We start from the raw sequence: 24778 nt of genomic DNA, 5'->3' as shown, positions 1-24778 counted from the left end.
TCTGTATACAAGCTGAATTCTCCAAACCGCAAAAATGTTGGACTTCCAAATGGTCCTAACACACTGTGTGCTCGCTGTCACTTTAACACTGTGCTGTGAGAACCTAACATGTGTTATTATCGTGATGTTACTGCGGGAAAAGCATTTTTGCAGCTCAATGTTGAAGCTGCAGTTAACAACAAAGGTTTGCATGTTCTCGCTGTAACACATGAAGTTTAGCACAATACTATAGTTTAAACGCTGTGACATTTGCAGCCTATAAAAGGTCTTTTATAGCGGGCTTCACTCGCTTACGGCCATACCACCCTGAACACGCCCGATCTCGTCTGATCTCGGAAGTTAAGCAGGGTCGGGCCTGGTCAGTACTTGGATGGGAGACCGCCTGGGAATACCAGGTGCTGTAAGCTTTTGCACTTCAACACACAAACGGCAGAGGGCGCTGCTGCTCACTCAGTGGAGGCAGCTTCAGGAAAGGCTTCGTGACAACGCTCCTGATTGCCTTTCGCTTTTGTGTAAAACAAAAAAACAACAAGAACGAAATATTTAGGAAATGCACAAACTTATTTATTCCGTAAATGCAGAAAATGTCTATGGCTAGTCCGTCTGGGCTCAGTAGTGAGGAACTTGTTAACCTTGTAGTGTGCAGCAGGCACAGTGTCCACCTGACACCCATGAGCAACGAGTTTTAATTCTTATTGGCTGCTGGCTGCGGTCCTCGACAACGGGGTTCATGTCGATACTGTAACCCATTTTGTTGTGATTTAAAAAACAATTTAGAGTGAAGGATATTGATTGGTTTCTATTTTTTTTAATACCTGCTCATGACAGCACAGCTGTAATGCATACTCAATGCTGCAAACTTCACGTCATAAACATTTGTGAGTGTGTGCACAAAAACATCTACAGGTGCTCTGTGCATGTACAGTGATATTGATATAACGCTTGAAGATTTTGACATTACTACATCAGTGGGAGAGCTCTTTGCGCAAGACTCACTAACCATCCTATTAGAAAATGAGCTAAAAGAGTGCCTCAGATTCGTTTCAATATTTAAACTGTCATTTGCGTGTTGAAGTGCAAAAGCTTACAGCACCCGGTATTCCCAGGCGGTCACCCATCCAAGTACTGACCAGGCCCGGCCCTGCTTGGCTGCCGAGATCAGACGAGATCGGGCGTGTTCAGGGCGGTATGGCCATAAGCGAGGGAACGCTTCAGAAACAGCCTTTTTATACATGCTGTGATGACACAGTCATGCTTACGTTTTCATGTTCTGTATACAAGCTGAATTCTCCAAACCGCAAAAATGTTGGACTTCCAAATGGTCCTAACACACTGTGTGCTCGCTGTCACTTTAACACTGTGCTGTGAGAACCTAACATGTGTTATTATCGTGATGTTACTGCGGGAAAAGCATTTTTGCAGCTCAATGTTGAAGCTGCAGTTAACAACAAAGGTTTGCATGTTCTCGCTGTAACACATGAAGTTTAGCACAATACTATAGTTTAAACGCTGTGACATTTGCAGCCTATAAAAGGTCTTTTATAGCGGGCTTCACTCGCTTACGGCCATACCACCCTGAACACGCCCGATCTCGTCTGATCTCGGAAGCTAAGCAGGGTCGGGCCTGGTCAGTACTTGGATGGGAGACCGCCTGGGAATACCAGGTGCTGTAAGCTTTTGCACTTCAACACACAAACGGCAGAGGGCGCTGCTGCTCACTCAGTGGAGGCAGCTTCAGGAAAGGCTTCGTGACAACGCTCCTGATTGCCTTTCGCTTTTGTGTAAAACAAAAAAACAACAAGAACGAAATATTTAGGAAATGCACAAACTTATTTATTCCGTAAATGCAGAAAATGTCTATGGCTAGTCCGTCTGGGCTCAGTAGTGAGGAACTTGTTAACCTTGTAGTGTGCAGCAGGCACAGTGTCCACCTGACACCCATGAGCAACGAGTTTTAATTCTTATTGGCTGCTGGCTGCGGTCCTCGACAACGGGGTTCATGTCGATACTGTAACCCATTTTGTTGTGATTTAAAAAACAATTTAGAGTGAAGGATATTGATTGGTTTCTATTTTTTTTAATACCTGCTCATGACAGCACAGCTGTAATGCATACTCAATGCTGCAAACTTCACGTCATAAACATTTGTGAGTGTGTGCACAAAAACATCTACAGGTGCTCTGTGCATGTACAGTGATATTGATATAACGCTTGAAGATTTTGACATTACTACATCAGTGGGAGAGCTCTTTGCGCAAGACTCACTAACCATCCTATTAGAAAATGAGCTAAAAGAGTGCCTCAGATTCGTTTCAATATTTAAACTGTCATTTGCGTGTTGAAGTGCAAAAGCTTACAGCACCCGGTATTCCCGGGCGGTCACCCATCCAAGTACTGACCAGGCCCGGCCCTGCTTGGCTGCCGAGATCAGACGAGATCGGGCGTGTTCAGGGCGGTATGGCCATAAGCGAGGGAACGCTTCAGAAACAGCCTTTTTATACATGCTGTGATGACACAGTCATGCTTACGTTTTCATGTTCTGTATACAAGCTGAATTCTCCAAACCGCAAAAATGTTGGACTTCCAAATGGTCCTAACACACTGTGTGCTCGCTGTCACTTTAACACTGTGCTGTGAGAACCTAACATGTGTTATTATCGTGATGTTACTGCGGGAAAAGCATTTTTGCAGCTCAATGTTGAAGCTGCAGTTAACAACAAAGGTTTGCATGTTCTCGCTGTAACACATGAAGTTTAGCACAATACTATAGTTTAAACGCTGTGACATTTGCAGCCTATAAAAGGTCTTTTATAGCGGGCTTCACTCGCTTACGGCCATACCACCCTGAACACGCCCGATCTCGTCTGATCTCGGAAGCTAAGCAGGGTCGGGCCTGGTCAGTACTTGGATGGGAGACCGCCTGGGAATACCAGGTGCTGTAAGCTTTTGCACTTCAACACACAAACGGCAGAGGGCGCTGCTGCTCACTCAGTGGAGGCAGCTTCAGGAAAGGCTTCGTGACAACGCTCCTGATTGCCTTTCGCTTTTGTGTAAAACAAAAAAACAACAAGAACGAAATATTTAGGAAATGCACAAACTTATTTATTCCGTAAATGCAGAAAATGTCTATGGCTAGTCCGTCTGGGCTCAGTAGTGAGGAACTTGTTAACCTTGTAGTGTGCAGCAGGCACAGTGTCCACCTGACACCCATGAGCAACGAGTTTTAATTCTTATTGGCTGCTGGCTGCGGTCCTCGACAACGGGGTTCATGTCGATACTGTAACCCATTTTGTTGTGATTTAAAAAACAATTTAGAGTGAAGGATATTGATTGGTTTCTATTTTTTTTAATACCTGCACATGACAGCACAGCTGTAATGCATACTCAATGCTGCAAACTTCACGTCATAAACATTTGTGAGTGTGTGCACAAAAACATCTACAGGTGCTCTGTGCATGTACAGTGATATTGATATAACGCTTGAAGATTTTGACATTACTACATCAGTGGGAGAGCTCTTTGCGCAAGACTCACTAACCATCCTATTAGAAAATGAGCTAAAAGAGTGCCTCAGATTCGTTTCAATATTTAAACTGTCATTTGCGTGTTGAAGTGCAAAAGCTTACAGCACCCGGTATTCCCAGGCGGTCACCCATCCAAGTACTGACCAGGCCCGGCCCTGCTTGGCTGCCGAGATCAGACGAGATCGGGCGTGTTCAGGGCGGTATGGCCGTAAGCGAGGGAACGCTTCAGAAACAGCCTTTTTATACATGCTGTGATGACACAGTCATGCTTACGTTTTCATGTTCTGTATACAAGCTGAATTCTCCAGACCGCAAAAATGTTGGACTTCCAAATGGTCCTAACACACTGTGTGCTCGCTGTCACTTTAACACTGTGCTGTGAGAACCTAACATGTGTTATTATCGTGATGTTACTGCGGGAAAAGCATTTTTGCAGCTCAATGTTGAAGCTGCAGTTAACAACAAAGGTTTGCATGTTCTCGCTGTAACACATGAAGTTTAGCACAATACTATAGTTTAAACGCTGTGACATTTGCAGCCTATAAAAGGTCTTTTATAGCGGGCTTCACTCGCTTACGGCCATACCACCCTGAACACGCCCGATCTCGTCTGATCTCGGAAGCTAAGCAGGGTCGGGCCTGGTCAGTACTTGGATGGGAGACCGCCTGGGAATACCAGGTGCTGTAAGCTTTTGCACTTCAACACACAAACGGCAGAGGGCGCTGCTGCTCACTCAGTGGAGGCAGCTTCAGGAAAGGCTTCGTGACAACGCTCCTGATTGCCTTTCGCTTTTGTGTAAAACAAAAAAACAACAAGAACGAAATATTTAGGAAATGCACAAATTTATTTATTCCGTAAATGCAGAAAATGTCTATGGCTAGTCCGTCTGGGCTCAGTAGTGAGGAACTTGTTAACCTTGTAGTGTGCAGCAGGCACAGTGTCCACCTGACACCCATGAGCAACGAGTTTTAATTCTTATTGGCTGCTGGCTGCGGTCCCGAAGAATACTGCGTAAATGCGCATCAATGTGATACCCTGAGCAGGGAACACGATATCATGGAGTTTCTAACATGGAGCAAGGTGAAGGTGATGCTACTATCCAGGACAGCCCCTGCTTAGCTTCAGAGGTCAGATGAGCTCAGGCGTGGTATGGCCGTAAGTGAGAGGCTTCCTCGACAACGGGGTTCATGTCGATACTGTAACCCATTTTGTTGTGATTTAAAAAACAATTTAGAGTGAAGGATATTGATTGGTTTCTATTTTTTTTAATACCTGCACATGACAGCACAGCTGTAATGCATACTCAATGCTGCAAACTTCACGTCATAAACATTTGTGAGTGTGTGCACAAAAACATCTACAGGTGCTCTGTGCATGTACAGTGATATTGATATAACGCTTGAAGATTTTGACATTACTACATCAGTGGGAGAGCTCTTTGCGCAAGACTCACTAACCATCCTATTAGAAAATGAGCTAAAAGAGTGCCTCAGATTCGTTTCAATATTTAAACTGTCATTTGCGTGTTGAAGTGCAAAAGCTTACAGCACCCGGTATTCCCAGGCGGTCACCCATCCAAGTACTGACCAGGCCCGGTCCTGCTTGGCTGCCGAGATCAGACGAGATCGGGCGTGTTCAGGGCGGTATGGCCGTAAGCGAGGGAACGCTTCAGAAACAGCCTTTTTATACATGCTGTGATGACACAGTCATGCTTACGTTTTCATGTTCTGTATACAAGCTGAATTCTCCAAACCGCAAAAATGTTGGACTTCCAAATGGTCCTAACACACTGTGTGCTCGCTGTCACTTTAACACTGTGCTGTGAGAACCTAACATGTGTTATTATCGTGATGTTACTGCGGGAAAAGCATTTTTGCAGCTCAATGTTGAAGCTGCAGTTAACAACAAAGGTTTGCATGTTCTCGCTGTAACACATGAAGTTTAGCACAATACTATAGTTTAAACGCTGTGACATTTGCAGCCTATAAAAGGTCTTTTATAGCGGGCTTCACTCGCTTACGGCCATACCACCCTGAACACGCCCGATCTCGTCTGATCTCGGAAGCTAAGCAGGGTCGGGCCTGGTCAGTACTTGGATGGGAGACCGCCTGGGAATACCAGGTGCTGTAAGCTTTTGCACTTCAACACACAAACGGCAGAGGGCGCTGCTGCTCACTCAGTGGAGGCAGCTTCAGGAAAGGCTTCGTGACAACGCTCCTGATTGCCTTTCGCTTTTGTGTAAAACAAAAAAACAACAAGAACGAAATATTTAGGAAATGCACAAACTTATTTATTCCGTAAATGCAGAAAATGTCTATGGCTAGTCCGTCTGGGCTCAGTAGTGAGGAACTTGTTAACCTTGTAGTGTGCAGCAGGCACAGTGTCCACCTGACACCCATGAGCAACGAGTTTTAATTCTTATTGGCTGCTGGCTGCGGTCCTCGACAACGGGGTTCATGTCGATACTGTAACCCATTTTGTTGTGATTTAAAAAACAATTTAGAGTGAAGGATATTGATTGGTTTCTATTTTTTTTAATACCTGCTCATGACAGCACAGCTGTAATGCATACTCAATGCTGCAAACTTCACGTCATAAACATTTGTGAGTGTGTGCACAAAAACATCTACAGGTGCTCTGTGCATGTACAGTGATATTGATATAACGCTTGAAGATTTTGACATTACTACATCAGTGGGAGAGCTCTTTGCGCAAGACTCACTAACCATCCTATTAGAAAATGAGCTAAAAGAGTGCCTCAGATTCGTTTCAATATTTAAACTGTCATTTGCGTGTTGAAGTGCAAAAGCTTACAGCACCCGGTATTCCCGGGCGGTCACCCATCCAAGTACTGACCAGGCCCGGCCCTGCTTGGCTGCCGAGATCAGACGAGATCGGGCGTGTTCAGGGCGGTATGGCCATAAGCGAGGGAACGCTTCAGAAACAGCCTTTTTATACATGCTGTGATGACACAGTCATGCTTACGTTTTCATGTTCTGTATACAAGCTGAATTCTCCAAACCGCAAAAATGTTGGACTTCCAAATGGTCCTAACACACTGTGTGCTCGCTGTCACTTTAACACTGTGCTGTGAGAACCTAACATGTGTTATTATCGTGATGTTACTGCGGGAAAAGCATTTTTGCAGCTCAATGTTGAAGCTGCAGTTAACAACAAAGGTTTGCATGTTCTCGCTGTAACACATGAAGTTTAGCACAATACTATAGTTTAAACGCTGTGACATTTGCAGCCTATAAAAGGTCTTTTATAGCGGGCTTCACTCGCTTACGGCCATACCACCCTGAACACGCCCGATCTCGTCTGATCTCGGAAGCTAAGCAGGGTCGGGCCTGGTCAGTACTTGGATGGGAGACCGCCTGGGAATACCAGGTGCTGTAAGCTTTTGCACTTCAACACACAAACGGCAGAGGGCGCTGCTGCTCACTCAGTGGAGGCAGCTTCAGGAAAGGCTTCGTGACAACGCTCCTGATTGCCTTTCGCTTTTGTGTAAAACAAAAAAACAACAAGAACGAAATATTTAGGAAATGCACAAACTTATTTATTCCGTAAATGCAGAAAATGTCTATGGCTAGTCCGTCTGGGCTCAGTAGTGAGGAACTTGTTAACCTTGTAGTGTGCAGCAGGCACAGTGTCCACCTGACACCCATGAGCAACGAGTTTTAATTCTTATTGGCTGCTGGCTGCGGTCCTCGACAACGGGGTTCATGTCGATACTGTAACCCATTTTGTTGTGATTTAAAAAACAATTTAGAGTGAAGGATATTGATTGGTTTCTATTTTTTTTAATACCTGCACATGACAGCACAGCTGTAATGCATACTCAATGCTGCAAACTTCACGTCATAAACATTTGTGAGTGTGTGCACAAAAACATCTACAGGTGCTCTGTGCATGTACAGTGATATTGATATAACGCTTGAAGATTTTGACATTACTACATCAGTGGGAGAGCTCTTTGCGCAAGACTCACTAACCATCCTATTAGAAAATGAGCTAAAAGAGTGCCTCAGATTCGTTTCAATATTTAAACTGTCATTTGCGTGTTGAAGTGCAAAAGCTTACAGCACCCGGTATTCCCAGGCGGTCACCCATCCAAGTACTGACCAGGCCCGGCCCTGCTTGGCTGCCGAGATCAGACGAGATCGGGCGTGTTCAGGGCGGTATGGCCGTAAGCGAGGGAACGCTTCAGAAACAGCCTTTTTATACATGCTGTGATGACACAGTCATGCTTACGTTTTCATGTTCTGTATACAAGCTGAATTCTCCAGACCGCAAAAATGTTGGACTTCCAAATGGTCCTAACACACTGTGTGCTCGCTGTCACTTTAACACTGTGCTGTGAGAACCTAACATGTGTTATTATCGTGATGTTACTGCGGGAAAAGCATTTTTGCAGCTCAATGTTGAAGCTGCAGTTAACAACAAAGGTTTGCATGTTCTCGCTGTAACACATGAAGTTTAGCACAATACTATAGTTTAAACGCTGTGACATTTGCAGCCTATAAAAGGTCTTTTATAGCGGGCTTCACTCGCTTACGGCCATACCACCCTGAACACGCCCGATCTCGTCTGATCTCGGAAGCTAAGCAGGGTCGGGCCTGGTCAGTACTTGGATGGGAGACCGCCTGGGAATACCAGGTGCTGTAAGCTTTTGCACTTCAACACACAAACGGCAGAGGGCGCTGCTGCTCACTCAGTGGAGGCAGCTTCAGGAAAGGCTTCGTGACAACGCTCCTGATTGCCTTTCGCTTTTGTGTAAAACAAAAAAACAACAAGAACGAAATATTTAGGAAATGCACAAACTTATTTATTCCGTAAATGCAGAAAATGTCTATGGCTAGTCCGTCTGGGCTCAGTAGTGAGGAACTTGTTAACCTTGTAGTGTGCAGCAGGCACAGTGTCCACCTGACACCCATGAGCAACGAGTTTTAATTCTTATTGGCTGCTGGCTGCGGTCCCGAAGAATACTGCGTAAATGCGCATCAATGTGATACCCTGAGGAGGGAACACGATATCATGGAGTTTCTAACATGGAGCAAGGTGAAGGTGATGCTACTATCCAGGACAGCCCCTGCTTAGCTTCAGAGGTCAGATGAGTTCAGGCGTGGTATGGCCGTAAGTGAGAGGCTTCCTCGACAACGGGGTTCATGTAGATACTGTAACCCATTTTGTTGTGATTTAAAAAACAATTTAGAGTGAAGGATATTGATTGGTTTCTATTTTTTTTAATACCTGCACATGACAGCACAGCTGTAATGCATACTCAATGCTGCAAACTTCACGTCATAAACATTTGTGAGTGTGTGCACAAAAACATCTACAGGTGCTCTGTGCATGTACAGTGATATTGATATAACGCTTGAAGATTTTGACATTACTACATCAGTGGGAGAGCTCTTTGCGCAAGACTCACTAACCATCCTATTAGAAAATGAGCTAAAAGAGTGCCTCAGATTCGTTTCAATATTTAAACTGTCATTTGCGTGTTGAAGTGCAAAAGCTTACAGCACCCGGTATTCCCAGGCGGTCACCCATCCAAGTACTGACCAGGCCCGGCCCTGCTTGGCTGCCGAGATCAGACGAGATCGGGCGTGTTCAGGGCGGTATGGCCGTAAGCGAGGGAACGCTTCAGAAACAGCCATTTTATACATGCTGTGATGACACAGTCATGCTTACGTTTTCATGTTCTGTATACAAGCTGAATTCTCCAAACCGCAAAAATGTTGGACTTCCAAATGGTCCTAACACACTGTGTGCTCGCTGTCACTTTAACACTGTGCTGTGAGAACCTAACATGTGTTATTATCGTGATGTTACTGCGGGAAAAGCATTTTTGCAGCTCAATGTTGAAGCTGCAGTTAACAACAAAGGTTTGCATGTTCTCGCTGTAACACATGAAGTTTAGCACAATACTATAGTTTAAACGCTGTGACATTTGCAGCCTATAAAAGGTCTTTTATAGCGGGCTTCACTCGCTTACGGCCATACCACCCTGAACACGCCCGATCTCGTCTGATCTCGGAAGCTAAGCAGGGTCGGGCCTGGTCAGTACTTGGATGGGAGACCGCCTGGGAATACCAGGTGCTGTAAGCTTTTGCACTTCAACACACAAACGGCAGAGGGCGCTGCTGCTCACTCAGTGGAGGCAGCTTCAGGAAAGGCTTCGTGACAACGCTCCTGATTGCCTTTCGCTTTTGTGTAAAACAAAAAAACAACAAGAACGAAATATTTAGGAAATGCACAAACTTATTTATTCCGTAAATGCAGAAAATGTCTATGGCTAGTCCGTCTGGGCTCAGTAGTGAGGAACTTGTTAACCTTGTAGTGTGCAGCAGGCACAGTGTCCACCTGACACCCATGAGCAACGAGTTTTAATTCTTATTGGCTGCTGGCTGAGGTCCTCGACAACGGGGTTCATGTCGATACTGTAACCCATTTTGTTGTGATTTAAAAAACAATTTAGAGTGAAGGATATTGATTGGTTTCTATTTTTTTTAATACCTGCACATGACAGCACAGCTGTAATGCATACTCAATGCTGCAAACTTCACGTCATAAACATTTGTGAGTGTGTGCACAAAAACATCTACAGGTGCTCTGTGCATGTACAGTGATATTGATATAACGCTTGAAGATTTTGACATTACTACATCAGTGGGAGAGCTCTTTGCGCAAGACTCACTAACCATCCTATTAGAAAATGAGCTAAAAGAGTGCCTCAGATTCGTTTCAATATTTAAACTGTCATTTGCGTGTTGAAGTGCAAAAGCTTACAGCACCCGGTATTCCCAGGCGGTCACCCATCCAAGTACTGACCAGGCCCGGCCCTGCTTGGCTGCCGAGATCAGACGAGATCGGGCGTGTTCAGGGCGGTATGGCCGTAAGCGAGGGAACGCTTCAGAAACAGCCTTTTTATACATGCTGTGATGACACAGTCATGCTTACGTTTTCATGTTCTGTATACAAGCTGAATTCTCCAGACCGCAAAAATGTTGGACTTCCAAATGGTCCTAACACACTGTGTGCTCGCTGTCACTTTAACACTGTGCTGTGAGAACCTAACATGTGTTATTATCGTGATGTTACTGCGGGAAAAGCATTTTTGCAGCTCAATGTTGAAGCTGCAGTTAACAACAAAGGTTTGCATGTTCTCGCTGTAACACATGAAGTTTAGCACAATACTATAGTTTAAACGCTGTGACATTTGCAGCCTATAAAAGGTCTTTTATAGCGGGCTTCACTCGCTTACGGCCATACCACCCTGAACACGCCCGATCTCGTCTGATCTCGGAAGCTAAGCAGGGTCGGGCCTGGTCAGTACTTGGATGGGAGACCGCCTGGGAATACCAGGTGCTGTAAGCTTTTGCACTTCAACACACAAACGGCAGAGGGCGCTGCTGCTCACTCAGTGGAGGCAGCTTCAGGAAAGGCTTCGTGACAACGCTCCTGATTGCCTTTCGCTTTTGTGTAAAACAAAAAAACAACAAGAACGAAATATTTAGGAAATGCACAAACTTATTTATTCCGTAAATGCAGAAAATGTCTATGGCTAGTCCGTCTGGGCTCAGTAGTGAGGAACTTGTTAACCTTGTAGTGTGCAGCAGGCACAGTGTCCACCTGACACCCATGAGCAACGAGTTTTAATTCTTATTGGCTGCTGGCTGCGGTCCCGAAGAATACTGCGTAAATGCGCATCAATGTGATACCCTGAGGAGGGAACACGATATCATGGAGTTTCTAACATGGAGCAAGGTGAAGGTGATGCTACTATCCAGGACAGCCCCTGCTTAGCTTCAGAGGTCAGATGAGCTCAGGCGTGGTATGGCCGTAAGTGAGAGGCTTCCTCGACAACGGGGTTCATGTAGATACTGTAACCCATTTTGTTGTGATTTAAAAAACAATTTAGAGTGAAGGATATTGATTGGTTTCTATTTTTTTTAATACCTGCACATGACAGCACAGCTGTAATGCATACTCAATGCTGCAAACTTCACGTCATAAACATTTGTGAGTGTGTGCACAAAAACATCTACAGGTGCTCTGTGCATGTACAGTGATATTGATATAACGCTTGAAGATTTTGACATTACTACATCAGTGGGAGAGCTCTTTGCGCAAGACTCACTAACCATCCTATTAGAAAATGAGCTAAAAGAGTGCCTCAGATTCGTTTCAATATTTAAACTGTCATTTGCGTGTTGAAGTGCAAAAGCTTACAGCACCCGGTATTCCCAGGCGGTCACCCATCCAAGTACTGACCAGGCCCGGCCCTGCTTGGCTGCCGAGATCAGACGAGATCGGGCGTGTTCAGGGCGGTATGGCCGTAAGCGAGGGAACGCTTCAGAAACAGCCATTTTATACATGCTGTGATGACACAGTCATGCTTACGTTTTCATGTTCTGTATACAAGCTGAATTCTCCAAACCGCAAAAATGTTGGACTTCCAAATGGTCCTAACACACTGTGTGCTCGCTGTCACTTTAACACTGTGCTGTGAGAACCTAACATGTGTTATTATCGTGATGTTACTGCGGGAAAAGCATTTTTGCAGCTCAATGTTGAAGCTGCAGTTAACAACAAAGGTTTGCATGTTCTCGCTGTAACACATGAAGTTTAGCACAATACTATAGTTTAAACGCTGTGACATTTGCAGCCTATAAAAGGTCTTTTATAGCGGGCTTCACTCGCTTACGGCCATACCACCCTGAACACGCCCGATCTCGTCTGATCTCGGAAGCTAAGCAGGGTCGGGCCTGGTCAGTACTTGGATGGGAGACCGCCTGGGAATACCAGGTGCTGTAAGCTTTTGCACTTCAACACACAAACGGCAGAGGGCGCTGCTGCTCACTCAGTGGAGGCAGCTTCAGGAAAGGCTTCATGACAACGCTCCTGATTGCCTTTCGCTTTTGTGTAAAACAAAAAAACAACAAGAACGAAATATTTAGGAAATGCACAAACTTATTTATTCCGTAAATGCAGAAAATGTCTATGGCTAGTCCGTCTGGGCTCAGTAGTGAGGAACTTGTTAACCTTGTAGTGTGCAGCAGGCACAGTGTCCACCTGACACCCATGAGCAACGAGTTTTAATTCTTATTGGCTGCTGGCTGCGGTCCTCGACAACGGGGTTCATGTCGATACTGTAACCCATTTTGTTGTGATTTAAAAAACAATTTAGAGTGAAGGATATTGATTGGTTTCTATTTTTTTTAATACCTGCACATGACAGCACAGCTGTAATGCATACTCAATGCTGCAAACTTCACGTCATAAACATTTGTGAGTGTGTGCACAAAAACATCTACAGGTGCTCTGTGCATGTACAGTGATATTGATATAACGCTTGAAGATTTTGACATTACTACATCAGTGGGAGAGCTCTTTGCGCAAGACTCACTAACCATCCTATTAGAAAATGAGCTAAAAGAGTGCCTCAGATTCGTTTCAATATTTAAACTGTCATTTGCGTGTTGAAGTGCAAAAGCTTACAGCACCCGGTATTCCCAGGCGGTCACCCATCCAAGTACTGACCAGGCCCGGCCCTGCTTGGCTGCCGAGATCAGACGAGATCGGGCGTGTTCAGGGCGGTATGGCCGTAAGCGAGGGAACGCTTCAGAAACAGCCTTTTTATACATGCTGTGATGACACAGTCATGCTTACGTTTTCATGTTCTGTATACAAGCTGAATTCTCCAAACCGCAAAAATGTTGGACTTCCAAATGGTCCTAACACACTGTGTGCTCGCTGTCACTTTAACACTGTGCTGTGAGAACCTAACATGTGTTATTATCGTGATGTTACTGCGGGAAAAGCATTTTTGCAGCTCAATGTTGAAGCTGCAGTTAACAACAAAGGTTTGCATGTTCTCGCTGTAACACATGAAGTTTAGCACAATACTATAGTTTAAACGCTGTGACATTTGCAGCCTATAAAAGGTCTTTTATAGCGGGCTTCACTGGCTTACGGCCATACCACCCTGAACACGCCCGATCTCGTCTGATCTCGGAAGCTAAGCAGGGTCGGGCCTGGTCAGTACTTGGATGGGAGACCGCCTGGGAATACCAGGTGCTGTAAGCTTTTGCACTTCAACACACAAACGGCAGAGGGCGCTGCTGCTCACTCAGTGGAGGCAGCTTCAGGAAAGGCTTCGTGACAACGCTCCTGATTGCCTTTCGCTTTTGTGTAAAACAAAAAAACAACAAGAACGAAATATTTAGGAAATGCACAAACTTATTTATTCCGTAAATGCAGAAAATGTCTATGGCTAGTCCGTCTGGGCTCAGTAGTGAGGAACTTGTTAACCTTGTAGTGTGCAGCAGGCACAGTGTCCACCTGACACCCATGAGCAACGAGTTTTAATTCTTATTGGCTGCTGGCTGCGGTCCCGAAGAATACTGCGTAAATGCGCATCAATGTGATACCCTGAGCAGGGAACACGATATCATGGAGTTTCTAACATGGAGCAAGGTGAAGGTGATGCTACTATCCAGGACAGCCCCTGCTTAGCTTCAGAGGTCAGATGAGCTCAGGCGTGGTATGGCCGTAAGTGAGAGGCTTCCTCGACAACGGGGTTCATGTAGATACTGTAACCCATTTTGTTGTGATTTAAAAAACAATTTAGAGTGAAGGATATTGATTGGTTTCTATTTTTTTTAATACCTGCACATGACAGCACAGCTGTAATGCATACTCAATGCTGCAAACTTCACGTCATAAACATTTGTGAGTGTGTGCACAAAAACATCTACAGGTGCTCTGCATGTACAGTGATATTGATATAACGCTTGAAGATTTTGACATTACTACATCAGTGGGAGAGCTCTTTGCGCAAGACTCACTAACCATCCTATTAGAAAATGAGCTAAAAGAGTGCCTCAGATTCGTTTCAATATTTAAACTGTCATTTGCGTGTTGAAGTGCAAAAGCTTACAGCACCCGGTATTCCCGGGCGGTCACCCATCCAAGTACTGACCAGGCCCGGCCCTGCCCTGCTTGGCTGCCGAGATCAGACGAGATCGGGCGTGTTCAGGGCGGTATGGCCGTAAGCGATGGAACGCTTCAGAAACAGCCTTTTTATACATGCTGTGATGACACAGTCATGCTTACGTTTTCATGTTCTGTATACAAGCTGAATTCTCCAAACCGCAAAAATGTTGGACTTCCAAATGGTCCTAACACACTGTGTGCTCGCTGTCACTTTAACACTGTGCTGTGAGAACCTAACATGTGTTATTATCGTGATGTTACTGCGGGAAAAGCATTTTTGCAGCTCAATGTTGAAGCTGCAGTTAACAACAAAGGTTTGCATGTTCTCGCTGTAACACATGAAGTTTAGCACAATACTATAGTTTAAACGCTGTGACATTTGCAGCCTATAAAAGGTCTTTTATAGCGGGCTTCACTCGCTTACGGCCATACCACCCTGAACACGCCCGATCTCGTCTGATCTCGGAAGCTAAGCAGGGTCGGGCCTGGTCAGTACTTGGATGGGAGACCGCCTGGGAATACCAGGTGCTGTAAGCTTTTGCACTTCAACACACAAACGGCAGAGGGCGCTGCTGCTCACTCAGTGGAGGCAGCTTCAGGAAAGGCTTCGTGACAACGCTCCTGATTGCCTTTCGCTTTTGTGTAAAACAAAAAAACAACAAGAACGAAATATTTAGGAAATGCACAAACTTATTTATTCCGTAAATGCAGAAAATGTCTATGGCTAGTCCGTCTGGGCTCAGTAGTGAGGAACTTGTTAACCTTGTAGTGTGCAGCAGGCACAGTGTCCACCTGACACCCATGAGCAACGAGTTTTAATTCTTATTGGCTGCTGGCTGCGGTCCCGAAGAATACTGCGTAAATGCGCATCAATGTGATACCCTGAGCAGGGAACACGATATCATGGAGTTTCTAACATGGAGCAAGGTGAAGGTGATGCTACTATCCAGGACAGCCCCTGCTTAGCTTCAGAGGTCAGATGAGTTCAGGCGTGGTATGGCCGTAAGTGAGAGGCTTCCTCGACAACGGGGTTCATGTAGATACTGTAACCCATTTTGTTGTGATTTAAAAAACAATTTAGAGTGAAGGATATTGATTGGTTTCTATTTTTTTTAATACCTGCACATGACAGCACAGCTGTAATGCATACTCAATGCTGCAAACTTCACGTCATAAACATTTGTGAGTGTGTGCACAAAAACATCTACAGGTGCTCTGTGCATGTACAGTGATATTGATATAACGCTTGAAGATTTTGACATTACTACATCAGTGGGAGAGCTCTTTGCGCAAGACTCACTAACCATCCTATTAGAAAATGAGCTAAAAGAGTGCCTCAGATTCGTTTCAATATTTAAACTGTCATTTGCGTGTTGAAGTGCAAAAGCTTACAGCACCCGGTATTCCCGGGCGGTCACCCATCCAAGTACTGACCAGGCCCGGCCCTGCTTGGCTGCCGAGATCAGACGAGATCGGGGGTGTTCAGGGCGGTATGGCCGTAAGCGAGGGAACGCTTCAGAAACAGCCTTTTTATACATGCTGTGATGACACAGTCATGCTTACGTTTTCATGTTCTGTATACAAGCTGAATTCTCCAAACCGCAAAAATGTTGGACTTCCAAATGGTCCTAACACACTGTGTGCTCGCTGTCACTTTAACACTGTGCTGTGAGAACCTAACATGTGTTATTATCGTGATGTTACTGCGGGAAAAGCATTTTTGCAGCTCAATGTTGAAGCTGCAGTTAACAACAAAGGTTTGCATGTTCTCGCTGTAACACATGAAGTTTAGCACAATACTATAGTTTAAACGCTGTGACATTTGCAGCCTATAAAAGGTCTTTTATAGCGGGCTTCACTGGCTTACGGCCATACCACCCTGAACACGCCCGATCTCGTCTGATCTCGGAAGCTAAGCAGGGTCGGGCCTGGTCAGTACTTGGATGGGAGACCGCCTGGGAATACCAGGTGCTGTAAGCTTTTGCACTTCAACACACAAACGGCAGAGGGCGCTGCTGCTCACTCAGTGGAGGCAGCTTCAGGAAAGGCTTCGTGACAACGCTCCTGATTGCCTTTCGCTTTTGTGTAAAACAAAAAAACAACAAGAACGAAATATTTAGGAAATGCACAAACTTATTTATTCCGTAAATGCAGAAAACGTCTATGGCTAGTCCGTCTGGGCTCAGTAGTGAGGAACTTGTTAACCTTGTAGTGTGCAGCAGGCACAGTGTCCACCTGACACCCATGAGCAACGAGTTTTAATTCTTATTGGCTGCTGGCTGCGGTCCCGAAGAATACTGCGTAAATGCGCATCAATGTGATACCCTGAGCAGGGAACACGATATCATGGAGTTTCTAACATGGAGCAAGGTGAAGGTGATGCTACTATCCAGGACAGCCCCTGCTTAGCTTCAGAGGTCAGATGAGTTCAGGCGTGGTATGGCCGTAAGTGAGAGGCTTCCTCGACAACGGGGTTCATGTAGATACTGTAACCCATTTTGTTGTGATTTAAAAAACAATTTAGAGTGAAGGATATTGATTGGTTTCTATTTTTTTTAATACCTGCACATGACAGCACAGCTGTAATGCATACTCAATGCTGCAAACTTCACGTCATAAACATTTGTGAGTGTGTGCACAAAAACATCTACAGGTGCTCTGTGCATGTACAGTGATATTGATATAACGCTTGAAGATTTTGACATTACTACATCAGTGGGAGAGCTCTTTGCGCAAGACTCACTAACCATCCTATTAGAAAATGAGCTAAAAGAGTGCCTCAGATTCGTTTCAATATTTAAACTGTCATTTGCGTGTTGAAGTGCAAAATCTTACAGCACCCGGTATTCCCGGGCGGTCACCCATCCAAGTACTGACCAGGCCCGGCCCTGCTTGGCTGCCGAGATCAGACGAGATCGGGCGTGTTCAGGGCGGTATGGCCGTAAGCGAGGGAACGCTTCAGAAACAGCCTTTTTATACATGCTGTGATGACACAGTCATGCTTACGTTTTCATGTTCTGTATACAAGCTGAATTCTCCAAACCGCAAAAATGTTGGACTTCCAAATGGTCCTAACACACTGTGTGCTCGCTGTCACTTTAACACTGTGCTGTGAGAACCTAACATGTGTTATTATCGTGATGTTACTGCGGGAAAAGCATTTTTGCAGCTCAATATTGAAGCTGCAGTTAACAACAAAGGTTTGCATGTTCTCGCTGTAACACATGAAGTTTAGCACAATACTATAGTTTAAACGCTGTGACATTTGCAGCCTATAAAAGGTCTTTTATAGCGGGCTTCACTCGCTTACGGCCATACCACCCTGAACACGCCCGATCTCGTCTGATCTCGGAAGCTAAGCAGGGTCGGGCCTGGTCAGTACTTGGATGGGAGACCGCCTGGGAATACCAGGTGCTGTAAGCTTTTGCACTTCAACACACAAACGGCAGAGGGCGCTGCTGCTCACTCAGTGGAGGCAGCTTCAGGAAAGGCTTCGTGACAACGCTCCTGATTGCCTTTCGCTTTTGTGTAAAACAAAAAAACAACAAGAACGAAATATTTAGGAAATGCACAAACTTATTTATTCCGTAAATGCAGAAAATGTCTATGGCTAGTCCGTCTGGGCTCAGTAGTGAGGAACTTGTTAACCTTGTAGTGTGCAGCAGGCACAGTGTCCACCTGACACCCATGAGCAACGAGTTTTAATTCTTATTGGCTGCTGGCTGCGGTCCCGAAGAATACTGCGTAAATGCGCATCAATGTGATACCCTGAGGAGGGACCACGATATCATGGAGTTTCTAACATGGAGCAAGGTGAAGGTGATGCTACTATCCAGGACAGCCCCTGCTTAGTTTCAGAGGTCAGATGAGCTCAGGCGTGGTATGGCCGTAAGTGAGAGGCTTCCTCGACAACGGGGTTCATGTAGATACTGTAACCCATTTTGTTGTGATTTAAAAAACAATTTAGAGTGAAGGATATTGATTGGTTTCTATTTTTTTTAATACCTGCACATGACAGCACAGCTGTAATGCATACTCAATGCTGCAAACTTCACGTCATAAACATTTGTGAGTGTGTGCACAAAAACATCTACAGGTGCTCTGTGCATGTACAGTGATATTGATATAACGCTTGAAGATTTTGACATTACTACATCAGTGGGAGAGCTCTTTGCGCAAGACTCACTAACCATCCCATTAGAAAATGAGCTAAAAGAGTGCCTCAGATTCGTTTCAATATTTAAACTGTCATTTGCGTGTTGAAGTGCAAAAGCTTACAGCACCCGGTATTCCCGGGCGGTCACCCATCCAAGTACTGACCAGGCCCGGCCCTGCTTGGCTGCCGAGATCAGACGAGATCGGGGGTGTTCAGGGCGGTATGGCCGTAAGCGAGGGAACGCTTCAGAAACAGCCTTTTTATACATGCTGTGATGACACAGTCATGCTTACGTTTTCATGTTCTGTATACAAGCTGAATTCTCCAAACCGCAAAAATGTTGGACTTCCAAATGGTCCTAACACACTGTGTGCTCGCTGTCACTTTAACACTGTGCTGTGAGAACCTAACATGTGTTATTATCGTGATGTTACTGCGGGAAAAGCATTTTTGCAGCTCAATGTTGAAGCTGCAGTTAACAACAAAGGTTTGCATGTTCTCGCTGTAACACATGAAGTTTAGCACAATACTATAGTTTAAACGCTGTGACATTTGCAGCCTATAAAAGGTCTTTTATAGCGGGCTTCACTGGCTTACGGCCATACCACCCTGAACACGCCCGATCTCGTCTGATCTCGGAAGCTAAGCAGGGTCGGGCCTGGTCAGTACTTGGATGGGAGACCGCCTGGGAATACCAGGTGCTGTAAGCTTTTGCACTTCAACACACAAACGGCAGAGGGCGCTGCTGCTCACTCAGTTGAGGCAGCTTCAGGAAAGGCTTCGTGACAACGCTCCTGATTGCCTTTCGCTTTTGTGTAAAACAAAAAAACAACAAGAACGAAATATTTAGGAAATGCACAAACTTATTTATTCCGTAAATGCAGAAAATGTCTATGGCTAGTCCGTCTGGGCTCAGTAGTGAGGAACTTGTTAACCTTGTAGTGTGCAGCAGGCACAGTGTCCACCTGACACCCATGAGCAACGAGTTTTAATTCTTATTGGCTGCTGGCTGCGGTCCCGAAGAATACTGCGTAAATGCGCATCAATGTGATACCCTGAGCAGGGAACACGATATCATGGAGTTTCTAACATGGAGCAAGGTGAAGGTGATGCTACTATCCAGGACAGCCCCTGCTTAGTTTCAGAGGTCAGATGAGCTCAGGCGTGGTATGGCCGTAAGTGAGAGGCTTCCTCGACAACGGGGTTCATGTAGATACTGTAACCCATTTTGTTGTGATTTAAAAAACAATTTAGAGTGAAGGATATTGATTGGTTTCTATTTTTTTTAATACCTGCACATGACAGCACAGCTGTAATGCATACTCAATGCTGCAAACTTCACGTCATAAACATTTGTGAGTGTGTGCACAAAAACATCTACAGGTGCTCTGTGCATGTACAGTGATATTGATATAACGCTTGAAGATTTTGACATTACTACATCAGTGGGAGAGCTCTTTGCGCAAGACTCACTAACCATCCTATTAGAAAATGAGCTAAAAGAGTGCCTCAGATTCGTTTCAATATTTAAACTGTCATTTGCGTGTTGAAGTGCAAAAGCTTACAGCACCCGGTATTCCCGGGCGGTCACCCATCCAAGTACTGACCAGGCCCGGCCCTGCTTGGCTGCCGAGATCAGACGAGATCGGGGGTGTTCAGGGCGGTATGGCCGTAAGCGAGGGAACGCTTCAGAAACAGCCTTTTTATACATGCTGTGATGACACAGTCATGCTTACGTTTTCATGTTCTGTATACAAGCTGAATTCTCCAAACCGCAAAAATGTTGGACTTCCAAATGGTCCTAACACACTGTGTGCTCGCTGTCACTTTAACACTGTGCTGTGAGAACCTAACATGTGTTATTATCGTGATGTTACTGCGGGAAAAGCATTTTTGCAGCTCAATGTTGAAGCTGCAGTTAACAACAAAGGTTTGCATGTTCTCGCTGTAACACATGAAGTTTAGCACAATACTATAGTTTAAACGCTGTGACATTTGCAGCCTATAAAAGGTCTTTTATAGCGGGCTTCACTGGCTTACGGCCATACCACCCTGAACACGCCCGATCTCGTCTGATCTCGGAAGCTAAGCAGGGTCGGGCCTGGTCAGTACTTGGATGGGAGACCGCCTGGGAATACCAGGTGCTGTAAGCTTTTGCACTTCAACACACAAACGGCAGAGGGCGCTGCTGCTCACTCAGTGGAGGCAGCTTCAGGAAAGGCTTCGTGACAACGCTCCTGATTGCCTTTCGCTTTTGTGTAAAACAAAAAAACAACAAGAACGAAATATTTAGGAAATGCACAAACTTATTTATTCCGTAAATGCAGAAAATGTCTATGGCTAGTCCGTCTGGGCTCAGTAGTGAGGAACTTGTTAACCTTGTAGTGTGCAGCAGGCACAGTGTCCACCTGACACCCATGAGCAACGAGTTTTAATTCTTATTGGCTGCTGGCTGCGGTCCCGAAGAATACTGCGTAAATGCGCATCAATGTGATACCCTGAGGAGGGACCACGATATCATGGAGTTTCTAACATGGAGCAAGGTGAAGGTGATGCTACTATCCAGGACAGCCCCTGCTTAGTTTCAGAGGTCAGATGAGCTCAGGCGTGGTATGGCCGTAAGTGAGAGGCTTCCTCGACAACGGGGTTCATGTAGATACTGTAACCCATTTTGTTGTGATTTAAAAAACAATTTAGAGTGAAGGATATTGATTGGTTTCTATTTTTTTTAATACCTGCACATGACAGCACAGCTGTAATGCATACTCAATGCTGCAAACTTCACGTCATAAACATTTGTGAGTGTGTGCACAAAAACATCTACAGGTGCTCTGTGCATGTACAGTGATATTGATATAACGCTTGAAGATTTTGACATTACTACATCAGTGGGAGAGCTCTTTGCGCAAGACTCACTAACCATCCTATTAGAAAATGAGCTAAAAGAGTGCCTCAGATTCGTTTCAATATTTAAACTGTCATTTGCGTGTTGAAGTGCAAAAGCTTACAGCACCCGGTATTCCCGGGCGGTCACCCATCCAAGTACTGACCAGGCCCGGCCCTGCTTGGCTGCCGAGATCAGACGAGATCGGGGGTGTTCAGGGCGGTATGGCCGTAAGCGAGGGAACGCTTCAGAAACAGCCTTTTTATACATGCTGTGATGACACAGTCATGCTTACGTTTTCATGTTCTGTATACAAGCTGAATTCTCCAAACCGCAAAAATGTTGGACTTCCAAATGGTCCTAACACACTGTGTGCTCGCTGTCACTTTAACACTGTGCTGTGAGAACCTAACATGTGTTATTATCGTGATGTTACTGCGGGAAAAGCATTTTTGCAGCTCAATGTTGAAGCTGCAGTTAACAACAAAGGTTTGCATGTTCTCGCTGTAACACATGAAGTTTAGCACAATACTATAGTTTAAACGCTGTGACATTTGCAGCCTATAAAAGGTCTTTTATAGCGGGCTTCACTGGCTTACGGCCATGCCACCCTGAACACGCCCGATCTCGTCTGATCTCGGAAGCTAAGCAGGGTCGGGCCTGGTCAGTACTTGGATGGGAGACCGCCTGGGAATACCAGGTGCTGTAAGCTTTTGCACTTCAACACACAAACGGCAGAGGGCGCTGCTGCTCACTCAGTGGAGGCAGCTTCAGGAAAGGCTTCGTGACAACGCTCCTGATTGCCTTTCGCTTTTGTGTAAAACAAAAAAACAACAAGAACGAAATATTTAGGAAATGCACAAACTTATTTATTCCGTAAATGCAGAAAACGTCTATGGCTAGTCCGTCTGGGCTCAGTAGTGAGGAACTTGTTAACCTTGTAGTGTGCAGCAGGCACAGTGTCCACCTGACACCCATGAGCAACGAGTTTTAATTCTTATTGGCTGCTGGCTGCGGTCCCGAAGAATACTGCGTAAATGCGCATCAATGTGATACCCTGAGCAGGGAACACGATATCATGGAGTTTCTAACATGGAGCAAGGTGAAGGTGATGCTACTATCCAGGACAGCCCCTGCTTAGCTTCAGAGGTCAGATGAGTTCAGGCGTGGTATGGCCGTAAGTGAGAGGCTTCCTCGACGACGGGGTTCATGTAGATACTGTAACCCATTTTGTTGTGATTTAAAAAACAATTTAGAGTGAAGGATATTGATTGGTTTCTATTTTTTTTAATACCTGCACATGACAGCACAGCTGTAATGCATACTCAATGCTGCAAACTTCACGTCATAAACATTTGTGAGTGTGTGCACAAAAACATCTACAGGTGCTCTGTGCATGTACAGTGATATTGATATAACGCTTGAAGATTTTGACATTACTACATGAGTGGGAGAGCTCTTTGCGCAAGACTCACTAACCATCCTATTAGAAAATGAGCTAAAAGAGTGCCTCAGATTCGTTTCAATATTTAAACTGTCATTTGCGTGTTGAAGTGCAAAAGCTTACAGCACCCGGTATTCCCAGGCGGTCACCCATCCAAGTACTGACCAGGCCGGGCCCTGCTTGGTTGCCGAGATCAGACGAGATCGGGCGTGTTCAGGGCGGTATGGCCGTAAGCGAGGGAACGCTTCAGAAACAGCCTTTTTATACATGCTGTGATGACACAGTCATGCTTACGTTTTCATGTTCTGTATGCAAGCTGAATTCTCCAAACCGCAAAAATGTTGGACTTCCAAATGGTCCTAACACACTGTGTGCTCGCTGTCACTTTAACACTGTGCTGTGAGAACCTAACATGTGTTATTATCGTGATGTTACTGCGGGAAAAGCATTTTTGCAGCTCAATGTTGAAGCTGCAGTTAACAACAAAGGTTTGCATGTTCTCGCTGTAACACATGAAGTTTAGCACAATACTATAGTTTAAACGCTGTGACATTTGCAGCCTATAAAAGGTCTTTTATAGCGGGCTTCACTCGCTTACGGCCATACCACCCTGAACACGCCCGATCTCGTCTGATCTCGGAAGCTAAGCAGGGTCGGGCCTGGTCAGTACTTGGATGGGAGACCGCCTGGGAATACCAGGTGCTGTAAGCTTTTGCACTTCAACACACAAACGGCAGAGGGCGCTGCTGCTCACTCAGTGGAGGCAGCTTCAGGAAAGGCTTCGTGACAACGCTCCTGATTGCCTTTCGCTTTTGTGTAAAACAAAAAAACAACAAGAACGAAATATTTAGGAAATGCACAAACTTATTTATTCCGTAAATGCAGAAAATGTCTATGGCTAGTCCGTCTGGGCTCAGTAGTGAGGAACTTGTTAACCTTGTAGTGTGCAGCAGGCACAGTGTCCACCTGACACCCATGAGCAACGAGTTTTAATTCTTATTGGCTGCTGGCTGCGGTCCCGAAGAATACTGCGTAAATGCGCATCAATGTGATACCCTGAGGAGGGACCACGATATCATGGAGTTTCTAACATGGAGCAAGGTGAAGGTGATGCTACTATCCAGGACAGCCCCTGCTTAGTTTCAGAGGTCAGATGAGCTCAGGCGTGGTATGGCCGTAAGTGAGAGGCTTCCTCGACAACGGGGTTCATGTAGATACTGTAACCCATTTTGTTGTGATTTAAAAAACAATTTAGAGTGAAGGATATTGATTGGTTTCTATTTTTTTTAATACCTGCACATGACAGCACAGCTGTAATGCATACTCAATGCTGCAAACTTCACGTCATAAACATTTGTGAGTGTGTGCACAAAAACATCTACAGGTGCTCTGTGCATGTACAGTGATATTGATATAACGCTTGAAGATTTTGACATTACTACATCAGTGGGAGAGCTCTTTGCGCAAGACTCACTAACCATCCTATTAGAAAATGAGCTAAAAGAGTGCCTCAGATTCGTTTCAATATTTAAACTGTCATTTGCGTGTTGAAGTGCAAAAGCTTACAGCACCCGGTATTCCCGGGCGGTCACCCATCCAAGTACTGACCAGGCCCGGCCCTGCTTGGCTGCCGAGATCAGACGAGATCGGGGGTGTTCAGGGCGGTATGGCCGTAAGCGAGGGAACGCTTCAGAAACAGCCTTTTTATACATGCTGTGATGACACAGTCATGCTTACGTTTTCATGTTCTGTATACAAGCTGAATT

At 45.2% G+C, this 24778-nt stretch overlaps 36 non-coding genes across 36 annotated transcripts; 18 read left to right on the top strand and 18 right to left on the bottom strand.

Annotated features, from left to right (window-relative positions):
* The first annotated feature begins 288 nt into the window (after nt 1-288).
* LOC134621900 (5S ribosomal RNA) lies at nt 289-407 on the top strand. The gene has a single exon (XR_010092615.1). It is a non-coding gene; the product is annotated as a 5S ribosomal RNA (ribosomal RNA).
* Nucleotides 408-1081: 674 nt separating this feature from the next.
* Nucleotides 1082-1200, bottom strand: LOC134621604 (5S ribosomal RNA). Its single transcript, XR_010092355.1, has one exon. It is a non-coding gene; the product is annotated as a 5S ribosomal RNA (ribosomal RNA).
* A 357-nt stretch (nt 1201-1557) lies between these two features.
* LOC134621972 (5S ribosomal RNA) lies at nt 1558-1676 on the top strand. The gene has a single exon (XR_010092683.1). It is a non-coding gene; the product is annotated as a 5S ribosomal RNA (ribosomal RNA).
* Nucleotides 1677-2350: 674 nt separating this feature from the next.
* Nucleotides 2351-2469, bottom strand: LOC134621657 (5S ribosomal RNA). Its single transcript, XR_010092406.1, has one exon. It is a non-coding gene; the product is annotated as a 5S ribosomal RNA (ribosomal RNA).
* Nucleotides 2470-2826: 357 nt separating this feature from the next.
* Nucleotides 2827-2945, top strand: LOC134621971 (5S ribosomal RNA). Its single transcript, XR_010092682.1, has one exon. It is a non-coding gene; the product is annotated as a 5S ribosomal RNA (ribosomal RNA).
* Nucleotides 2946-3619: 674 nt separating this feature from the next.
* Nucleotides 3620-3738, bottom strand: LOC134621454 (5S ribosomal RNA). The gene has a single exon (XR_010092212.1). It is a non-coding gene; the product is annotated as a 5S ribosomal RNA (ribosomal RNA).
* Nucleotides 3739-4095: 357 nt separating this feature from the next.
* LOC134621970 (5S ribosomal RNA) lies at nt 4096-4214 on the top strand. The gene has a single exon (XR_010092681.1). It is a non-coding gene; the product is annotated as a 5S ribosomal RNA (ribosomal RNA).
* Nucleotides 4215-5062: 848 nt separating this feature from the next.
* On the bottom strand, nt 5063-5181 carry LOC134621691 (5S ribosomal RNA). The gene has a single exon (XR_010092438.1). It is a non-coding gene; the product is annotated as a 5S ribosomal RNA (ribosomal RNA).
* A 357-nt stretch (nt 5182-5538) lies between these two features.
* Nucleotides 5539-5657, top strand: LOC134621969 (5S ribosomal RNA). Its single transcript, XR_010092680.1, has one exon. It is a non-coding gene; the product is annotated as a 5S ribosomal RNA (ribosomal RNA).
* A 674-nt stretch (nt 5658-6331) lies between these two features.
* Nucleotides 6332-6450, bottom strand: LOC134621656 (5S ribosomal RNA). The gene has a single exon (XR_010092405.1). It is a non-coding gene; the product is annotated as a 5S ribosomal RNA (ribosomal RNA).
* A 357-nt stretch (nt 6451-6807) lies between these two features.
* On the top strand, nt 6808-6926 carry LOC134621968 (5S ribosomal RNA). Its single transcript, XR_010092679.1, has one exon. It is a non-coding gene; the product is annotated as a 5S ribosomal RNA (ribosomal RNA).
* Nucleotides 6927-7600: 674 nt separating this feature from the next.
* Nucleotides 7601-7719, bottom strand: LOC134621452 (5S ribosomal RNA). The gene has a single exon (XR_010092210.1). It is a non-coding gene; the product is annotated as a 5S ribosomal RNA (ribosomal RNA).
* Nucleotides 7720-8076: 357 nt separating this feature from the next.
* Nucleotides 8077-8195, top strand: LOC134621967 (5S ribosomal RNA). The gene has a single exon (XR_010092678.1). It is a non-coding gene; the product is annotated as a 5S ribosomal RNA (ribosomal RNA).
* Nucleotides 8196-9043: 848 nt separating this feature from the next.
* Nucleotides 9044-9162, bottom strand: LOC134621451 (5S ribosomal RNA). Its single transcript, XR_010092209.1, has one exon. It is a non-coding gene; the product is annotated as a 5S ribosomal RNA (ribosomal RNA).
* Nucleotides 9163-9519: 357 nt separating this feature from the next.
* Nucleotides 9520-9638, top strand: LOC134621965 (5S ribosomal RNA). Its single transcript, XR_010092677.1, has one exon. It is a non-coding gene; the product is annotated as a 5S ribosomal RNA (ribosomal RNA).
* A 674-nt stretch (nt 9639-10312) lies between these two features.
* Nucleotides 10313-10431, bottom strand: LOC134621450 (5S ribosomal RNA). Its single transcript, XR_010092208.1, has one exon. It is a non-coding gene; the product is annotated as a 5S ribosomal RNA (ribosomal RNA).
* A 357-nt stretch (nt 10432-10788) lies between these two features.
* LOC134621963 (5S ribosomal RNA) lies at nt 10789-10907 on the top strand. Its single transcript, XR_010092675.1, has one exon. It is a non-coding gene; the product is annotated as a 5S ribosomal RNA (ribosomal RNA).
* An 848-nt stretch (nt 10908-11755) lies between these two features.
* LOC134621449 (5S ribosomal RNA) lies at nt 11756-11874 on the bottom strand. Its single transcript, XR_010092207.1, has one exon. It is a non-coding gene; the product is annotated as a 5S ribosomal RNA (ribosomal RNA).
* A 357-nt stretch (nt 11875-12231) lies between these two features.
* LOC134621962 (5S ribosomal RNA) lies at nt 12232-12350 on the top strand. The gene has a single exon (XR_010092674.1). It is a non-coding gene; the product is annotated as a 5S ribosomal RNA (ribosomal RNA).
* Nucleotides 12351-13024: 674 nt separating this feature from the next.
* LOC134621448 (5S ribosomal RNA) lies at nt 13025-13143 on the bottom strand. Its single transcript, XR_010092206.1, has one exon. It is a non-coding gene; the product is annotated as a 5S ribosomal RNA (ribosomal RNA).
* Nucleotides 13144-13500: 357 nt separating this feature from the next.
* On the top strand, nt 13501-13619 carry LOC134621961 (5S ribosomal RNA). The gene has a single exon (XR_010092673.1). It is a non-coding gene; the product is annotated as a 5S ribosomal RNA (ribosomal RNA).
* Nucleotides 13620-14465: 846 nt separating this feature from the next.
* On the bottom strand, nt 14466-14589 carry LOC134621780 (5S ribosomal RNA). The gene has a single exon (XR_010092522.1). It is a non-coding gene; the product is annotated as a 5S ribosomal RNA (ribosomal RNA).
* A 357-nt stretch (nt 14590-14946) lies between these two features.
* On the top strand, nt 14947-15065 carry LOC134621960 (5S ribosomal RNA). The gene has a single exon (XR_010092672.1). It is a non-coding gene; the product is annotated as a 5S ribosomal RNA (ribosomal RNA).
* Nucleotides 15066-15913: 848 nt separating this feature from the next.
* On the bottom strand, nt 15914-16032 carry LOC134621647 (5S ribosomal RNA). Its single transcript, XR_010092396.1, has one exon. It is a non-coding gene; the product is annotated as a 5S ribosomal RNA (ribosomal RNA).
* Nucleotides 16033-16389: 357 nt separating this feature from the next.
* On the top strand, nt 16390-16508 carry LOC134621959 (5S ribosomal RNA). The gene has a single exon (XR_010092671.1). It is a non-coding gene; the product is annotated as a 5S ribosomal RNA (ribosomal RNA).
* Nucleotides 16509-17356: 848 nt separating this feature from the next.
* On the bottom strand, nt 17357-17475 carry LOC134621719 (5S ribosomal RNA). The gene has a single exon (XR_010092464.1). It is a non-coding gene; the product is annotated as a 5S ribosomal RNA (ribosomal RNA).
* Nucleotides 17476-17832: 357 nt separating this feature from the next.
* On the top strand, nt 17833-17951 carry LOC134621958 (5S ribosomal RNA). Its single transcript, XR_010092670.1, has one exon. It is a non-coding gene; the product is annotated as a 5S ribosomal RNA (ribosomal RNA).
* An 848-nt stretch (nt 17952-18799) lies between these two features.
* LOC134621646 (5S ribosomal RNA) lies at nt 18800-18918 on the bottom strand. The gene has a single exon (XR_010092395.1). It is a non-coding gene; the product is annotated as a 5S ribosomal RNA (ribosomal RNA).
* Nucleotides 18919-19275: 357 nt separating this feature from the next.
* On the top strand, nt 19276-19394 carry LOC134621957 (5S ribosomal RNA). The gene has a single exon (XR_010092669.1). It is a non-coding gene; the product is annotated as a 5S ribosomal RNA (ribosomal RNA).
* Nucleotides 19395-20242: 848 nt separating this feature from the next.
* Nucleotides 20243-20361, bottom strand: LOC134621645 (5S ribosomal RNA). The gene has a single exon (XR_010092394.1). It is a non-coding gene; the product is annotated as a 5S ribosomal RNA (ribosomal RNA).
* A 357-nt stretch (nt 20362-20718) lies between these two features.
* On the top strand, nt 20719-20837 carry LOC134621956 (5S ribosomal RNA). Its single transcript, XR_010092668.1, has one exon. It is a non-coding gene; the product is annotated as a 5S ribosomal RNA (ribosomal RNA).
* An 848-nt stretch (nt 20838-21685) lies between these two features.
* Nucleotides 21686-21804, bottom strand: LOC134621644 (5S ribosomal RNA). Its single transcript, XR_010092393.1, has one exon. It is a non-coding gene; the product is annotated as a 5S ribosomal RNA (ribosomal RNA).
* A 357-nt stretch (nt 21805-22161) lies between these two features.
* On the top strand, nt 22162-22280 carry LOC134622126 (5S ribosomal RNA). Its single transcript, XR_010092829.1, has one exon. It is a non-coding gene; the product is annotated as a 5S ribosomal RNA (ribosomal RNA).
* An 848-nt stretch (nt 22281-23128) lies between these two features.
* On the bottom strand, nt 23129-23247 carry LOC134621785 (5S ribosomal RNA). The gene has a single exon (XR_010092526.1). It is a non-coding gene; the product is annotated as a 5S ribosomal RNA (ribosomal RNA).
* Nucleotides 23248-23604: 357 nt separating this feature from the next.
* LOC134621955 (5S ribosomal RNA) lies at nt 23605-23723 on the top strand. Its single transcript, XR_010092667.1, has one exon. It is a non-coding gene; the product is annotated as a 5S ribosomal RNA (ribosomal RNA).
* An 848-nt stretch (nt 23724-24571) lies between these two features.
* On the bottom strand, nt 24572-24690 carry LOC134621643 (5S ribosomal RNA). The gene has a single exon (XR_010092392.1). It is a non-coding gene; the product is annotated as a 5S ribosomal RNA (ribosomal RNA).
* Nucleotides 24691-24778: the final 88 nt, after the last annotated feature.

Source organism: Pelmatolapia mariae, linkage group LG23 (genome assembly GCF_036321145.2).
Source record: "Pelmatolapia mariae isolate MD_Pm_ZW linkage group LG23, Pm_UMD_F_2, whole genome shotgun sequence".
NCBI classification, from domain to species: Eukaryota; Metazoa; Chordata; class Actinopteri; order Cichliformes; family Cichlidae; genus Pelmatolapia; species Pelmatolapia mariae.
The sequence above is the reverse complement of the archived record's forward strand: the minus strand, read 5'-3'. Positions and strand labels throughout refer to the sequence as shown.